Below are 16650 nucleotides of genomic sequence, written 5' to 3' on the forward strand. Positions count from 1 at the left end.
TTTCTGACTGTCACTCATTTTCTTTAATCCTTTACCTTAGGTGTAACTACCTCTCTATATGTCCCATCTATCACCTCTTCAGCCTCCCGAATGATCTAGAGTTCATCCCGTTCCATCTCCAACTCCTTAAAGTGGATTGTTAGAAACTGCAATTGCATGCACTTCTCATAGTTATAGTCATCAGGGACACTGTGGGTCTTTCTGCCTTCCCACATCCCACAAGAGGAGCTTTCAACTATCCTGCCTGGCATCTTCTCTATCCTAGTTGAGCAGATAACAAGAAGTGAGGGAGGAAAAATGTAACCTTAAGCTTTTCTTTCTTTGCTTTCTCTGACTGAAGCCTCTCTTCATAGAAGCCTCGAAGAGCTAAAGCCTCAAGGTCACCACTCTGACTCTGTCCACTCAGATAATGGCTGCTGTGAAGATGGCTGCTGGAATTGCCCCTGCCTTCCTTTAATTTGCTCTTGCTAATCAATCACCAATGTCTATTGGTTGCTGGTTAAAGCTCTTTTTATCTCAGAGTCTCCTTCCTGCACTAAATCCATTATCCAGGATTACCTTGCTACCTAAAAATTTCAAAATGTATTGATTTCTGAATTGTTCCATCTCTATTTCTCACTGTGACTATATATTCACTTGGATGCTTTTATCTTGTGATACAATACTTGGGATATAATTTGTATTATACACTGAATGCCTGAAAACTCTTCTGATTTATTATGCTGTAGCACCCATTCATGCTTCTGACCACTACAGCCTCAATTCCCACACTCTCTTTAAAATGACCACAGTCCTAGTTTCCTTTGTACTTACTCTTCCTTCTGGGAAATTTATTATAATGATGTGAACATCAAGAAATTAAATTTTAAAAAAGCGTTTGGCCATTTAACTGGGAATAACATTCAAGAGTGCAGAAGATCTGCTAGTTTGATACCACCAAGTCCTTAACTAAACCATTTTATTGAGTTTTACTGTACTTTAGTAGAAGTCCAACTTTAATTGCACTCAGGAAAGGATAGCATGAAGTCTGAAGATAAATGTTTTTGATTCATACTCAGCTGGAATCAATACTGGTCTAGGTTTTTTCAATCTAACTTTATCTTCAGTTTGTGTGCTTAACAGTACGTTAGCCACATGTATTTTTTTGGTTTAAATTTTGATAATGGTGGCACACATCTACCTAACACCAAAATCAACTTTGCTCTCAAACGCATCTCCACCATTTCACACACATCTGCTCTCACTCCATCCTACCGCCACCCCACTAGGAATAGGGTTCCCCTTGTCCTCACCTACCACCCCACCAGCCTCCGGGTCCAACATATTATTCTCCGTATATTCCGCCACCTCCAACGGGATCCCACCACTAAGCACATCTTTCCCTCCCCCCCAACCTGCTTTCCGCAGGGATCGCTCCCTACCTGACTCCCTTGTCCATTCGTCCCCCCCCATCCCTCCCCACTGATCTCCCTCCTGGCACTTTTCCTTGTAAGCAGAACAAGTGCTACACATGCCCTTACACTTCCTCCCTCACCACCATTCAGGGCCCCAGACAGTCCTTCCAGGTGAGGTGACACTTCACCTGTGAGTCGGCTGGGGTGATATACTGCGTCCGGTGCTCCCGATGTGGCCTTCTATATATTGGCGAGACCTGACGCAGACTGGGAGATCATTTCGCTGAACACCTACGCTCTGTCCACCAGAGTAAGCAGTATCTCCCAGTGGCCACACATTTTAATTTCACGTCCCATTCCCATTCTGTTATGTCTATCCATGGCCTCCTCTACTGTAAAGATGAAGCCACACTCAGGTTGGAGGAACAACACCTTATATTCCTTCTGGGTAGCCTCCAACCAGATGGAATGAACATTGATTTCTCTAACTTCTGCTAATGCCCCACCTCCCCCTCATACCCCATCCGTTATTTATATACACACATTCTTTCTCTCACTCTCTTTTTTCTCCCTCTGTCACTCTGACTATACCCCTTGCCCATCCTCGGGGTTCCCCCCCCCCTTGTCTTTCTTCCCGGACCTCCTGTCCCATGATCCTCTCATATCCCCTTTGCCAATCACCTGTCCAGCTCTTGGCTCCATCCCTCCCCCTCCTGTCTTCCCCTATCATTTTGGATCTCCCCCTCCTCCTCCCCCTCTCACTTTCAAATCTCTTACAACTCTTCTTTCAGTTAGTCCTGACGAAGGGTCTTGACCTGAAACGTTAAATGTACCTCTTCCTAGAGATGCTGCCTGGCCTGCTGCGTTCACCAGCAACTTTGATGTGTGTTGATCAAAATGGTTGAAGCATATGCCTCAGTGTTCAGAAATGTGTTGTACTATCAATAGATTTCACTCGTATTACATTATCCGTCCACTAATTAGGCCCTCACTAGATATTAGTAGCAGCAAGATAAGTAAAATCATATAATAAATTGAGAGGAAGAGAGCTTTTTCTTATCCTTCCCAAAAACTCTTCTGTGCCCGATATTAATATCCAACCAACCATCTCCTAACTGATTATTAATGCTTTATTTCTATTGTCCTCCTGGGATTTTATACAAGTGTTGATGCCTGTCTGACAAAATTTATAATTCCTGAAGAAGTCACGAGTGGATAACTGATGTTAAAAGATATATATTTGTCTACCACTGAGGTTTAATGGATAGGCAATTTTATTCTTGGATTTTTTGTTTTTTCTAAACAGTGAATTGTAGGTAGGATTTTTCCTCTTACTATCTCTTCTTTCAGTTAGTCCTGACGAAGGGTCTCGGCCTGAAACATCGACTGTACCTCTTCCTAGAGATGCTGCCTGGCCTGCTGCATTCACCAGCATTTTTTGTGTGTGTTGCTTGAAATTCCAGCATCTGCAGATTTCCTCGTGTTTAGGATTTTGCCTGTTGGGAAGAAGAAACTATTGTTAAAAATGACATATGATTAATTAATATTATTGTCAGAAGGTTAAATTTTGAACAGAATACTTTCTCATTTAATCAAAATTATCACGTAAAATTGCATTATTATTCAAATTGTCTACTGTGACAGAAAATAATAAACATATTTGAAATAAATGTTCAAATGTAATGAAATCTCAATAATGTCAAGAAACCAAATATTTGAAGAAATCTTTTAAATACAGACTGGTTTAGAGTTATTTTACATATCTTAGAGAATGCTTCTTTGAAAAGACTGATGTATTTCAACAACAACATTACAAGATTTAAATACAGGCTGGGTAGTGCCACAAAAGAGATACTGTTACTTAAATGAAGAGGGAAAACTATGCATGGGGTACATTTAATACAGTAGGTTCCAGCATGCTTGAGCTAAAATTAGCAGCTATCTACACAAACCAGATGTAAAGAGAAGGATAGAATATCCTTTTTATAGGAGTTTGGGGAACATTATATAGCATGCCCCTCAGAAAATCAGCAAAGGATGTGGTTGCAAAGAATGCAAATAACAACGCATGGGAAAGCCAACAAAGGGGATTTACAAGGGAAGTGGTCTGCTGTGCGCAACTCATGCCAAGAAAAGACTTGTCTGATTTTCATATCATATATGTGACATTAAACATAAAAGTCTTTATCAATGCATGGGAAGGCTGAAGGATTTTTTTGTTGTAAGGAATATCTTGACAGAATGATCTGTAATTTTAACAACAAAGTAAATACAAGGCAATAAGATAATCATCATTTTGAGTAAAACTGAGTAACTGACTACCAAGAACACACTTATATATCTTTAACCCTACTGGAGCCTGACTGGTGTCTGAATAATGTTAACTCCATATTATACTTTCTATGTATTTATAATCTTATCTCAGTGTGTAGAGGCACATAAAATTCATTTATTCACAAAGGAAAATCTGGTGTCTTCTGTGAGAACCTCTTTATATTTTTAGGGAAAGTGGATGTATTTTCCTGAACTCCATTCCCATAACATTCAGTTCTGCACTGACATGAGAAATTGATTGTGTGTGAAATTTGGACAAAAAGCCTACAAGGCAATTCTCCTTCCCCAAAATATATGCTGTCCACAGAAATTTCTAGATTTTTTTTGTGTGAAATCATGCTATATTTTTGGTGGTGGTATGTTAGATACACTGGAGTTGAGCCAAAATTCCAAATGCTTTATTCCTTTTGGCCTTAGGCTAAAAAGTTTACTGTGGCCTATTTCTGATTTAAATAATATTCATTAGCATAAGAAAGGCAGAGGTTGGAGTTTTAGTTCCTTACATCAGGACCTCCAAATTTACTTATCTTCAAGGGCTGGCTGGAAATAAGCCAGCAGTAAGCAAGAGTGGAGAAGAAGATTGTTAGAGGAATAAAGTAATAGAACAATACAGCCCACAAACAAGCCCTATGGCTCATCTGATCCGTGCCAAACAATTCCTCTGCCTAGTCCCAATTGCTGCACCAGGATCATAACCCTCTATACCCTTCCCACCCAGGCACTTATCCAAGTTTCTCTTTAATGCCGAAATCAACCACTTCCGCTAGCAACATGTTCCACACTCTCATGACACTTGGAAAGAAGAAGCTCCCACTCACCTTTCACCCTTAACCTATGACCTCTAGTTATAGTCACACCAAAAGTCAGTGAAAAAATCCTGCTTGCATTTACACTATCTAAATCCTTTATAATTTTGTATACCTCTATCAAATATCCCTGTATTCTCCTACACTCCAGTGGAAGCCTTCAGGTCTGATGATAGACAGGTACCGAGGTGAGTACCGAATGAACTGAGGGTAAAGCTAAGGGAGTGCATAGAATCCTACAAGAGGAAGCAGGAGTACAAATTCCAGCGGAATAGCATAAGGAACGTGTGATCGGCCATGAAGCAGATCATTGGCTTCAAGGTTAAGGAAAGGAAGATCAGGGCTGCCTGGATAGGGCCGACGAATTGAACTTGTTTTTTAACAGGGTCAGCATGGAACCTCCTGCTGTCCCCTTCCCCATTTGCCTGAACCAAACACCCACACTGTCCCTGAAGCCTTCTTCCTGCACCCTTCCCTCCCCTCTGGAGAGTGCATGTATTCCAAACCCCCAAACTATCTCCATGGGATGGCCACCCTCCCCTGCATGACTGTGGCTGCAGGTCAGGTTGAGAGACAGCTGGAGAGACTACATCAAGGCAAGGCTGCTGAACTGGATGGTACCAGCCCCAGGGTACTGAAGGCATGTGTGAGCCAGCAGTCTGGTATTTTGTAGCACCTTTACAATCTGAGTCTGAGTCAGGAAAAGATACCAATGCTATGGAATACTTTATGCTTGGTTCCTGTACCCAAGAAGGCAACTCCATCTGAATTTAATGACTACAGACCAATTGCCCTTACATCTCACGTGGTGAAGGTGCTGGAGAGGCTGGTCCTGACTTACCACGGACCACAGGTGAGATCTTCATTGGACCCTCGACAGTCTGCCTACCAACCTCCTGTGTGAGTGGATGATGCCATCGTCTACTTGTTGCAGAGATCTCAGTCCCACCTGGATGCTGCTGCTGGCATTGTGAGAATCACATTTTTTGATCTCTCTAGTGTCTTCAACACAATCCAGCCTCTGAGTAAGAAGCTGCAAAGGATGGGAATAGATAAATCCACTATCTCGTGGATTATTGACTACCTGACAGATAGACCCCAGTTTGTACGACTGGGTAGTTCTTTGTTTGAGATGGTGGTGAGTAGAACTTGAGCACCACGAGATACTGTCCTGTCTCTGTTTCTGTTCACATGGTACACCTCAGACTTCCAGTAGAAATCGGAGACTTGTCACCTGCATTTGTTCTCTGATGACTCTGCGCTGGTTGGGTGTATCAGAGCAGGAGTTGAGTTCAGAGGACTGATGGAGAAGTTTGTGGAGTGGTGTGGAAGGAATCACCTACTCCTGAAAGTGGCCAAAACCAGGGAGATGGTGATTGATTTTAGGAGGAAGAGGACTGTGATGAATCCTGTATACATTCAGGGAGAAGAAGTTGCGGTGGTGGAGGAGTACAAATACTTGGGCGTTTACTTCGACAACAGACTTGACAGGAAACCCTACGTCAAGGCTGTTTACAAGAAGGGGATGAACAGACTCCATTTTCTAAGGAAGCTGAGATCCTTCAATGTGTGAAGCAGGATGATGGAGATCTTTTGCCAGTCTGTTGTAACGAGTGCAGTCTTCTTTGTGGCTTTATGTTGGGGGAGCAGCCGATTATCGGTGCTGGTGATGCAAAAAGACTAAATAAACTCATCAAGAAGGCTGGATCTATCCTTGGCTACAACCCAGAGTCTCTTGAGTTAGTGGTGGAGAGCAGGCTACTAAACAAATTGTTATCCATTAAAGACAATCAGACATATCCTCTCCATGACCTACTGAATAAGTAGCAGAGCACCCTTTCAAACAGACTCATTCAGCTCCACTGTCACAAGGATTGTTACAGAAAATCTTTCCTACCAAATGCAATAAGCATATACAACAGTTCATTTCTGTGCAACAGGAGAACTCACATCATTGTACAATAGTCTCTATTTTATTATTTCGTACATTACTATTGAACAGTATTGCATATTATTAAACATTGGTAAATTATTACTGTGTAAATTAATTTTCTGTATGTTATAAGTTCATATTATTATTATTGCTAAGTGTGTTTTTAAATGTTGGTGCTGTAATGAAATAATTTCCCACTCAGGATCAATGAAGTAACTATTAATATTCTATAGTCTCAACCTGTTCAACCTTTTCCTGTCCTCAGATCCTCAAATATTGGCAACATTCTTGAAATTTTTCTCTGCAATCTTTCAAAGTTCAAAAAAGTTCAAAGTAGATTTAATCAAAGTGCATATACATAACTATATACAACCCTGAGATTTATTTACTTGTGGGAACTCACAGTAAATACAATGAAACACAATAGAATCAATGAAAAAGCACACACGAGATGCTGGTATTGAGTAAGAAGTTGTTGTTGAGGCATCTCCCTTCTAGATGCTGATTCATCACCACCTTTGATTTGGCCAAAGGCAGTGGTGTTATCAGCAAACTTCAATATGGTATTGGAGCTGTGCTTAGTCCTATAGTCATCAGTATAAAGTGAGTAGAGCATGGGTTTAAGTACACAGCCTGGTGGTGCACCTGTGCAGATAGTGATTGTGGATAAGATTTTGTTGCTAATCTGAACTGACTGGCATCTGCAAGTGAGGAAATAAAGGATCCAGTTGCACAAGGAGATATTGGAGCTTATTGATTAGTTTCAATCTTATTGATATCTTTCCTGCATGTAGGTGACCATAAATGTACACAATACTCCAAGTTAGGCCTCTCTAATATCTTGCACGAAATCTTACACAAATTCAATACCCTAACATCCCAGTTTTGATTTTTGAATGCCACTGTGCTAAGAGTTCTCTTGATGATTCTGTCTATTTGTGACACCACTTTCAAGGAATTCTGGTTTTGTGTTCCCAGGTCCCTCTGTTCTACCACACTCGTCAGTGCCCTACAGTTCAATGTACAAGTCCTGCCCTGGTTTGTAACACCTCACATTTGTCTGCATTAGATTCCATGTGCCATTTTCAACCCATTTTTCCAGCTGATCCAGATCCCACTGCAAGCTTTAATAGCCTTCCTTGGTGTCTATTACACCTTCAATCTTGGAGTCATCCACAAATTTTTATTCGGAGAAACACCCTTCCAGCCCTCTGAGCCACGTGGCCTACAACCCTAAGCTGATCATCGCACAATTTACAATGACCAGTTAACCTATTAACCAAAACATTTTTGAAGGGTAGAAGGAAACTGGAGCTCCTACTATGACATCCACAATATTATCATCCAGATCACTGATATAGATGACAAACAACAATGGACTTACTGCCAATCCCTGCAGCACATCACTAGTCACAGGCCCCTAGTCAAAGAGGTAACCATCTACTACCACTCTATGACTTCTCCCACAAAGCCAATGCCAAATCCAGTTTACTACCTAACACTGAATACCAAGTGACGGAACATTCTTAACCAGTCTCCCATATGGGACTTCGTCAAAAGCTTTGCTAAAGCCCACGTAGACAACATCCGCTGCCTTGCCTTCATCAACTTCCATGTTAACCTCCTCAAAAAACTCTATCTGATTGGTTAGGCACAACCAACCACACACCAAATAATGCTGACCATCCCAAACATGGCCCTGTCTATCCAAGTACTTATATATCCCATCCCTTAGAATACCTTCTAAAAGTTTATCCACTACTGATAGCAGGCTCACCCACTTATAATTATGTGGCTAATTCTTAAAGACTTTTTTGAACAATGAAACATTAGCTATCTGCCAGTTCTCCAGCACTTCACCTCCGGCTGAGGACATTTTAAATACCTCTGCTAGATATACTAGCAAATCCTGCACTAGGCTTCCACAATGTCCAAAGTAACACCTTCTCAGGCTCTGGGGATTTGTCCATTCTAATTTTCCTCCAGATGGAAAGTACCTCCCTCTCTGTAATCCATATACAGTCCAAGAACTTCTGCTATTTTGCCCCAGTTCTGTAGATTCTGTGTACTCATGAGTAAATGCAGGTGCAATATACTCATTTACGATATCCCTCATCTCTTAAGGCATCACATGTGACCACACTAATTTTCAAGAGGAACAACCTTGTCCTTTGCTATTGTTTTGCTCTTAATATATCTGTAGAAGGACCTGGAATTCTCCTTTACCTTGTCTTCTAGAGCAACCTCATGCCTTCGTTTAGCCCTCCTGATTTTCTTCTTAAGTGTTATCTTGCATTTCCTTGACTCCTCAGGTATCTTATTTATTCCTGTCTGTCTATACCTGCTGTACACCTCCTCCTTCTATTTAACCAGGGCCTCAATATCTCTCAAAATCCAAGGTCCCCTAAACCTATTACCTTGCCTTTTATTCTGACAGAAGTATACATACTCTGTACTCTCAATAATTCACTTTTGAAGGCCTTTCTTTATTCGAATATTTTTGTCTGCAATCCCTCTGCCAGAAAACAACCTATACCACTCCACACTTCCCAGATCCTTTCTGATGCTATCAGAATTTGTCCTTTCTCCAATTTAGAATCTCAACCTGAGGACTGGATGTATTCTCCATAATTAACATGAAACTAATAGAATTATTTATTGAATGGTCTATAATATAATCCTATTCATGTAGTTTTTAGATTAGATTAGATTATGAGGACACGCAGTCCTCTTTTATTGTCATTTAGTAATGCATGCATTAAGAAATGATACAATGTTTCTCCAGAATGATATCACAGAAACACATGACAAACCGACTGAAAAACTGACAAAAACCACATAATTATAACATATAGTTACAACAGTGCAAAGTAATACCGTAATTTAATAAAGAACAGACCACGGGGACGGTAAAAAGTATCAAAGTCTCTCGGAAGTCCCATCATCTCACGCAGACGGTGAACCTCCAGTGCCGCAAACTTGCCGGTGCAACATCCTGGAAGCATCTGACCACAGTCCGACTCCGAGTCCAACCGAAAACTCTGAGCCTCCGACCAGCCCTCCGACACCGAGCACCGAGCACCATCTCTGCCGAGCGCTTCGACCCCGGCCCCAGCAACAGGCAATAGGCAAAGCCGAGGATTTGGGGCCTTCCCCTTCGGAGATTCTCGATCACACAGGAGCAGCGGCAGCGAAGCAGGGATTCCAGAAGTTTCTCCAGGTGTTCCTCCGTACTTCTCATGGCTGTCTCCATCAAATCAGGACTGTGCACGGCCCCCTAGTTAACACATACGATATCATTCGGAACGGCCACGACGCACCGCCATCTTCTCTTCCCTATGCCTTTCTTCCCTTTGCTAGTCAGCAGGACACCCTTGGGCAAGGTGTAGCACCTGCTTAGAGCCCCACCACCCCACCCACAGATCAGGATCACATGAAGCCATGAGAGCAGGTGGAATATGATCAGATAAGCAGCTGGTGCATATCACAAATCCTGGTTATGTGATCAGTGACGCCTGGAAGACAATCTCCGATGAGTATTGCTAATGTCAGGGGTCACCTGCCAGGAGAAGGTGATGACAAGCCACTTCTGTAGAAAAAATTGTCAATAACCATCATGATCACATGATTGCCCATGTCATACGACAAGGTACATAATAAACGACCAATCCCTTTCTTATTCCTCAATTCCATCCATATAGGTCAGTTCTTGAAACCTCCAGTCTATCCTGTCCGAGCAGTGTTGTGACATTTTGACATTATGATTTTTGTTTAGTTTCTTTCAGGAGATTCTGTTCAACCAGCAGTCCAGACATTAGGACCCAGGCATAGGTTAGGGCACTTCCTGTAGCTACACCCTGAGGTGTACCTGATAGAAAAGCTACAAGGCATGTCCTGGTGATCGATGACATTAAACCAGGCATTTCTTGTCATGAATCATCCTAACACACATTTCTTTGGCCGATTTTGATCACATAAGATGATGTCACTAATGGACAGAAACAGACTCGTTTGCCCATCTGATTCATGCCTCCAAAATGCCCATCTAACTTAGTCTCATTTGTGCATGTGTGACCCACATCACTTTAAACCTTTCCTATCTATTTACCTGTCCAAATACCTTTTTAATTTTGCTTTTGCACTTAACTCAACCACTTTCTTTGGCAGATTACTTCATATACAGACCTCCCACTGAGTGAAAATTTTGTTCCTCGGTTTCCTATTAAAATTTACCCCTCATACCTTAAATGTCTGCCCTCTAGTTTTTAATTCCCAACCAATTCTGGGAAAATATAAGCTGCTCATGAGTATCTCTATAAGATCACCCTTCTTTTTCCTATGCTCCAATAAATAAAGTCCCAATCTGCTCAATCTCTAGCTATAACTCAGTCCTTCAAGTCCTGGCTGGCAACGCTTTCATAAATCTTTTCTTTATTAGACTATTTTTGTCCCCATTTCCTCTTTTTTAGTAAATATGAACATGAGCAGATTTGCTGCATTAGTTTTCATCCTTCCTGCTTTGTCTCACAGTGAGGATCTACATAAATGAAAACAAGCACCATTATACAAGATTACTACTGCTTGTTTCAGACAGAACTTGAACCCATTACCAAAAAACAGAAATAGGATCCAAGGGTTACAACCTAGGACTAATTTACTCTGAATAAAATGTGGAATACACCATATTAAAAGTAATGATTCTTGATTGATTTAATTTTATAGTTTATGGATCACCCCCTGACTCTTCTGTAAATTTTACCATATTAAAAAAGTTTGAACTCACACTCCCCAGTTTACTCGCAGCCTGGCTCTGACTGATGTAACCCTCAGTTCACCTCCAGCCTGATCCAATTTCTTCTCCATTAGATACTGATACGTACAGTACAGTATATCTGTGTCTGGACAGTGGGTTACACCTGTTTCAGATATTTCACTTCATTTTGCAATAACACTATCTTGGGTCCCCCTCCAAGAAGATTAGATCATTATTAAAATATCATAAAATTATAAAGTGCTTAAGTGTGGAACGATGTTGTCTTTAAATAAATAAATAACTTATTACACTCAGAAACAAGTGCTAAGCCACAGACTCTGCAGTTCTTGACTGGATCATGTATAGTTTAGAGCAGATGTTTTACACTCTGCTGCTCAATAATCAGAGACTTGGTGTCATCCCTTAAGTGGCAACTGTCAGCAAAAAATAGTCATGTTTCTGTGGAGGAGAAAGAAAATCTGTAGAACAGAGGGAGAGAGCTCCATAGTTCATAGAGAGGGATATAGAAGCCATGTTGCGTGAGAACAACACCCAGAAATGGAGCACAGTGTTGATGGCTGTGCTCCTATCCCTACATCCCCCATCAGCCTGCAAGGACAATCATGCCCATCCCATTTTCTCTAACACTCCTGCCAACAGTCTGACAGTCACAGAAACATCCACTGAATACTGTAGAAATAACTTCCTCTCAGCTTTAGCATAAGCTGCAGACTTTGGAAGTTTCAGGAGCATTCTTCTGCAAGTTCTGAAGCTGACAGTCTAGTCTCCCAATACTGGCGGAGTGCATCTTTAAAAAGCAATAAAAATAAGACTATAAGACCATAAGACATAGGAGCAGAATTAGGCCACTTGGCCTATAGAGTCTATTCCGCCATTCAATCATGGCTGATCCTTTTTTTCTCTCTCCTCCTTAACCCTGTAACCTTTGATGCCATGTACAATCAAGAACCTATCAATCTCTGCCTTAAATACACCCAACGACCTGGCCTCCACAGCTGTACGTGGCAACAAATTCACCACCCTCTGGCTAAAGAAATTTCTCCACATCTCTGTTTTGAATGGATGCCCCTCTATCCTGAGACTCTGCCCTCTTGTCCTAGACTTTCCTACCATGGGAACCATCCTTTTCACATCTACTCTGTCTAGGCCTTTCAACATTCAAAATGTTTCAATGAGATCCTCCCTCATCCTTCTAAATTCCAGCGAGTACAGATTCTGAGCCATCAAACTTTCCTCGTATGATAACCCTTTCTTTCCTGGAATCATCCTTGTGAACTTCTTCTGAACCTCTCCAATGCCAGCACATCTCTTCTAAGATGAGGAGCCCAAAACTGTACACAATACTCAAGGTGAGGCCTTACCAGTGCCTTATAAAGCCTCAACATCACATCCTTGCTCTTGTATTCTAGACCTCTTAAAATGAATGCTAACATAGCATTTGCCTTCCTCACCACCGACTCAATCTGCAAGTTAACCTCTAGGGTGTTCTGCACAAGGACTCCCAAGTCCCTTTGCATCTCAGTTTTTTGGATTTTCTCTCCGTTTAGAAAATAGTCCACACATTTATTTCTACTAACAAAGTGCATGACCATGCATTTTCCAACATTGTGTTTCATTTAGACATTCTCCTAATCTGTCTAAGTCCTTCTGCATTCTACCTGTTTCCTCAACACTACCTGCCCCTTCAGCAATCTTCATATCATCTGCAAACTTGGCAACAAAGCCATCTATTTCATCATCCTTATCATTTTACATACAGCATAAAAATAAGTGGTCCCATCACCAGTAGTCACTGGCAGCCAACCAGACAATGATCCTTTCATTCCCACTCACTGCCTTCTTCCAATCAACCAATGCACTAACCATGTTAGTAACTTTCCTGTAATACCACAGGCTTTTAACTTGGTAAGCAGCCTCATGTGTGGTACCCTGTCAAAGGCCTTCTGAAAGTCCAAATATACAACGTTGACCGCATCCCCTTTATCCATCCTACTTGTAATCTCCTCAAAGAATTCCAATAGGTTCCCTTAAGGAAACAATGTTGACTTTGTCCTATCTTGTCCTTGTCCTGTGTCACCAAGTACTCCATCACCTCATCCTTAATAATTGACACTAACATCTTCCCAACCACTGAGGTCAGGCTAACTGGTTTATAATTTCCTTTCAGCTGCCTACCCCTTTTCTTAAAGAGTGCAGTGACATTTGAAATTTTCCAGTCCTCTGGCACCATGCCAGAGCCCAATGATTTTTGAAAGATCATTTCTAATGCTGCCACAATCTCTAACACTACCTCTTTTAGAACCCGAGGGTGCAGTTCATTTGGTCCGGGTGACTTACTGTATGTACTTTTAGGTCTTTCAGCTTTTTGAACACATTCTCCCTTGTAATAGTAACTTCAGCCACTTCTCTTCCTTCACACACTACAACATCTGGCATACTGCTAGTGTCTTCCACAGTGAAGACTGATGCAAAATACTCATTTAGTTCATCTGCCATCTCGTTGTCCCCTGTTGTTATTTCTCCTGCCTCATTTTCCAGCCGTCCTATATCCACTCTCATCTCTCTTCTATTTTTTACATACCTGAAAAAGCTTTTACTATCCACTTTGATATTATTTGCTAGCTTGCTTTCATATTTCATCTTTTCCCTTCTAATGATTCTTTTAATTGCTCTCTGCAGGTTTTTAAAAACTTCCCAATACTCCATCTACCCACTAATTTCCCTTTTGTTTTTACATTGGCTTTGACTTCCCTTGGTTGTACTATTTTGCCATTTGAGTATTTCTTCACTTTTGGAATGCACATGTCCTGCACCTTCCTCATTTTTCCCAGAAACTCATGCTATTGCTGCTCTGCTGACATCTCTGCCAGCAGCTCCTTCCAATTTACTTTGGCCAACTCCTCTCTCACTGTAATTTCCCTACTCCACTGAAATACTGCTACGTCAGACTTTACTTTCTCCCTACTAAACTTCAAGTTGAACTGAATTGTATTGTGATCACTGGCTCCTAAGGGTTCTTTTACCTTAAGCTCCCTAATTGCCTCCGGTTCATTACATAACACCCAATCCAGTATAGGTGATACCCTGGTAGACTCAACGACAAACTGCTCTAAAATGCCATCTCTTAGGTATTCAACAAACTCGCTCTCTTGAGATCCATTACCAACCTGATTTTCCCAATCGACCTGCATGTTAAAATCTCCCATGACTATCTAGTATAAGTGTTCCTATTGTAAGTGAGGCTTCTATAACAGAAAATGTAAGGAGCTTTGAGTCCCAGTTTTTGATGGAACAAGTGAAAAATGGAGTTAAGCTTCTGACATCATTGGCTATACATCTGAAACCAGGAAATTTGTCATATACACTGGTGAGATCTGGCAAAATTTCATTCACGAATGATTGCTAACACGATTACTTTCCAGGAAAGTTAAAATTAGTTCCACAATGGACAGTCCCCAGCCCAGCTACGAAAGGAGGAGGATTGGGCATGAGGTTCACAACTCCGTCCCGTAAAAATCCAGTGCTATAGAAATGCCTACAGTAGCTCCAAGAAGCTCATCACTGGGAGAGGATGGATCTTTGCCTAGAAGAAGTACGAAGCCATCTGGAGAAAGGGGAAGCCACAGGGCTGATCAACCTTGAGGCCTGAACTGAGGACTCAGGTGAGCTGCCGTTGGTGGCCTATGCCTAATAGGGTTGATGGGTTTAAGAAAATGAAGAAAGTTAAAACTGCATAGTGGAATGTTTCTATCTTGACTTTCATCCTGACTAAAACTGGAGATCACAGAGCAATGCTTATAAATTCATCTGAACAGGATACCTAGAAACATTGGGACTATCCACACTGCCTCAAAAATTTGAAGCATTGAAGTTAATAAAGGTTTTATGCAGAGCATTTAGAGCTAATGGTGGACAATGATGTTCCAGGCACTCCATCACAAAAAGAGGCCAATTTAACTCCTTTTCCCATCAGATTTTTGCAGAAACAATCTAAATAAATATAATTTACTTTCCTCCAAACTATGAGAGTTATAGACAAAAAATCAAAACCCACAATTTTATAGCACTATGTTGTGGTATTGTATAGTTCACATTACAAAAGCAAATAACAGCAACTAAAATTTAAATTTGCATTAAAACATCCCAAGATTTTTCAATTTATCAAATTAAGTTTGACTCCAAGGAGATTTAGTAGTCATCACCAGAAGTCTCCGAGTTGGGTACAATCACAAAATTTAAAAGACACTTGGACACATACAATTGATAAGTTCATGGCCTAAGGTAGAAGGAGTCAATTTTAGAAAACCTAGCACATTCATTTTTCCTACATTTACACACTTAGTCCAGCGGTCGTGGAGCAAATGGATCCCTTCTTTGTAGAAGTCAGCGTCTTGGACCTCCACAAAGTGGTCCACAGTAGGGGTCATTGATAAGGTCGTGGCCTAAGGTAGAAGGATATGAGTTATTAACTTCAAACTTTCTGCATTTTCACTCAAAGAGTTGAACTGCACATGCATGTAACGAGAGCGGTATAACTCAACTCCTTCTACCTTAGGCCACGAACTTATCAATCACCCCTGCCGTGAACCACATCTACAAAGAAGGGATCCGTATGCACCACGACTGCTGGACTAAGTGTGTACGTGTAGGAGGGGACTATGTTGCAAAATGAATGTGCTAGGTTTTCTAAAATTGACTCCTTCTACCTTAGGCCACAAACTTATCAATCACCCCTCGTACTGTATACAGACGGGAAATGTTTATGGACCAAATGCAGACATGTAGTGCTAGCTGAGCTCTCCAACTTGGTCAGCATAGATAAGTTCAACTGAAGGGTCTGTTTCCACATTGTGTGGCTCTGTGACTCCTCAAGTTTCAAGGGTAAAACACACAAAATTCTAGGGAAACTCAGCAGGTCGGGCAGCATCTATAGAAATGAATGAACAGTCGATGTTTCATGACGAGACCCTTCATCAGGACTGGAAAGGATGTGGGAGCAAGCCAGAATAAGAAGGGGAAGGAGTACAACCTAAAAGGTGATAGGTGAAGCCAGGTAAAAAGCTGGGTGTTGATAGGTAGAAAAGGTAAAGGGCTGGTGGTAATATGTCCTTGGAATCTGGTAGGCAAAGAGAGTGCTACATCACACTGCGCACTAGCAACCCCCAGGGCTGTGTGCTCATCCCACTGCTGTCCATGCTGCTGACTCACAAGTGTATTGCCGGATCCAGCTTAAACTGCATCATCGAGTTCACTGAAGATACGACAGTGGTTGGCCTCGTTGACAACAATGATGAGTCGGCATACAGAGAGGAGGCAGAGAGGTTTGTCAGATGGTGTGAGAACAACAACCTGAGTCTCTACATGCATTTTGAATTATATTTTATTAACTTTTTTGAGGTAATATTTTGT

The 16650-nt window shown here is 41.4% G+C and overlaps 1 long non-coding RNA gene across 1 annotated transcript in view; it reads right to left on the reverse strand.

Annotated features, from left to right (window-relative positions):
- Positions 1–2761: 2761 nt before the first annotated feature.
- LOC134343553 (uncharacterized) overlaps positions 2762–16650 on the reverse strand; it is a 120133-nt gene continuing 106244 nt past the window's right edge. Inside the window, exon 3 of the long non-coding RNA XR_010017262.1 lies at positions 2762–2890. This is a non-coding gene — a long non-coding RNA (uncharacterized LOC134343553). The remainder of the gene's footprint in view (positions 2891–16650) is intronic.

The sequence above is a fragment of the Mobula hypostoma genome, chromosome 3 (genome assembly GCF_963921235.1).
Source record: "Mobula hypostoma chromosome 3, sMobHyp1.1, whole genome shotgun sequence".
Lineage (NCBI taxonomy): Eukaryota > Metazoa > Chordata > Chondrichthyes > Myliobatiformes > Myliobatidae > Mobula > Mobula hypostoma.